A 2,746-nucleotide genomic window follows, 5' to 3' on the forward strand; every position below is an offset into this window, starting at 1 on the left:
GTCCCTGTTGACCGCATAAAAAAATATTTTTTAATTGTGTTGCGAAAACTATTATTTACAGCCATTCGTGAAGTTTCGTGAGATTTTTTTTATGCGTTTTTTTTAATGCGGTCCCTATCCCTCGCATAAAAACAGGTTTGACTGTATATGCATTCTTTTTTATGTGATCAGGAATACAAGAGTGGTAATTAATAGTTTTGTTTACATTACAAGATTTTTTATAAGTTATAAAGTCAAATTTTGTAGGATTATTCACTATGGTAATATCTAAATAATTAATTTTCTTATTTATTTCCTCTTCAATATCAAACTGTATAATCTTGTCTATGTTGTTTATTAAATTATATATAGTTTCTTTATTAATTAGATTTCTATTATATACTATCAAATAGTCATCTACATACCTCATTATTAACTTTATACCCCTAATTTTACTAATTTTTTTATCGATGTCAATCATTACTAATTCAGCTAGTTTTGGTCCTATCTTTGACCTCATACTGATACCATTATTTTGTCTATAAAACATACCATCAACTTCAAAATAATTATTTTTATAAGCGAATTCTATTAAATCTAACAAATTTTTTTGGATACCAAGGTTTTTTAAACTGTTTTCTATCATAAACCAGGTTATGCTAGGATACATATTTTTGATATCTAAGCTCATTAAGCAATCTGAATTCTCCTTATTTAATTTCAATAATTTATTAATAACAGTATCAGCATTTTTTATACTATAGATAGAATTACCAATATCTTTTAATTGTTGTTTTATGTATTGCTCTAGATTATACAAGATGGAAAATTTAAAGTCTACAATAGGTCTAAATTTTTCTTCTGTTTTATGTGTTTTTAATCTAATATTAAGTTTTGGGGTTCTATTATTTTTAGGATCAAGAATAAAATTTTTATCTGTATTACTTATATTATTATTAGTATAACTTTTTTAAATTAATTTTGTTATTTGTTTTTTATATCTTCATATAAAAAATATTGAGAATATAAAAAAACAAAACACTTCCTCCTGATGCTCTAAGCACACACGAGGTGTGTGAAATGATGCCTATTGGATGCATATACTTGGCCATAAAAGAATTAAGCGATAAAGATGTCATACACTTTCATGTTATTTTAATCACTTCTACAAGAATTGATAGCGTTAAACGAACCATCGATAAAAACTTTTAAATTAATTACTTACATAAAGGAATTAATGTAAGTACTACATGCGAACGTACACGTTCATTTAAAAATCTAAGCAGATATATTTTAAAAAATCCAATAGAAATTGTAGTCAACAAATTATACAGGGACGCACACGCTCTGTCTAATCGACACTACGTAACCGACTCCCCCTTTCCTCTCTCGTCGCCCTTTTATCGTCCCGGTCACGTTACCAGTTTCACCAACCAGCAATTTTCGTCGGTTGTTCCTTCTGATTCAGATTTGTTCCTTTGAATTCATATCCTTTTTCCTTCTGATTCATATTTTTTCGTGGGAACCACGCGAAAAAAGGATATATCATTACCGGCTTAATTTCGGTGGGTTCGAACTTTCACATTTACTTATATGTTTAAGTATTAGTATATTACATTTATCGTTAATTATTTTCATTTGAATTTTAATCTCATGTTTTTAAAGGTTTCTTTGTTCCTCAAACTTTCGATAGTGCTGCCACTTTTCGTATATTTTTACATTCACATAAGTTCTTTCATATACATTAAACAATTTACAATAAATGCTTGTTTGTCTGTCAATTGTACAGTACATCTTCATCAAACTCTGAACTTTTTCGTTTTGTAAGTTTATTGTATTCATAATTCTCATTGTTTCGTAATGCATACCTTCTCATTTAATAGTATATAAATCTACAGTTATTCCGAATGTATTGTGATTTACAACTTATAATGATTTTAAAGCTTCGAAAGCTTTTGAAAATTTGAATATTTAGTTTTAAGACTCTTACTAGTCACATTTAATCGTTATAGAATTGAATGTGATATAGAAAGAAAAAATCTTTCAAAACCTACAAAGAATTCGTGGTTCTTCTAACTTACAAGTTTTTCATTACAATTTTCAGAAATTTTTAAATGAAGCTTATTCATAGCCAAAAAGTTTATCTTAGCATCTAAAATTGTATAACTTATAAATCAAATTTTTATTGTTTCATTTCCTTTTGTATTTGATTTCACTAAAATGTTTCATGTCTTTGTGGAAGAAGAGAAACAACAGATAAATTTTGAAGAAAATCGAAAAAAAGTGAAGTGCTTTCGGACAAGCTTCGGTATCTGAATTATTTTAAAAATTTAATATGCACACATGGAACATAATGTAGTTTTACTATGCTGTTAATCTTCACTAGCAAACCGTTGTATTTCTGGGATATATTGCCTGTGTTGTCGTAAAAATGTCGCGAGTAGTGTTGAATATCTATACTATTTTCAGTTAATTTTAAAACTACAATATTTCTATGTAGCTCACAACAGGTTTCCAACATGTATGAAAAACAAGAAACGTTCCTGAATTGATTTTCGTTACCTAAATATATTATAATAAAAAAGAACTGATCTATGTATTTTATATCTAGAGTAGAGTCAACAAGAAGTGAAAAGTATTTTGCCTGTTTGATATCACATATACAGTCAAACCGAGTTGTTTGAACAATTTGGTTTAACAAAACCAAATTGTTCAAGCATTTCGAACAAAATTTTGAACAAGATATTTGCCCCAGTTGCCGTACTAT

The sequence above is a fragment of the Centruroides vittatus genome, unplaced genomic scaffold (assembly GCF_030686945.1).
Source record: "Centruroides vittatus isolate TY-2023 unplaced genomic scaffold, ASM3068694v2 contig_3200, whole genome shotgun sequence".
NCBI classification, from domain to species: domain Eukaryota; kingdom Metazoa; phylum Arthropoda; class Arachnida; order Scorpiones; family Buthidae; genus Centruroides; species Centruroides vittatus.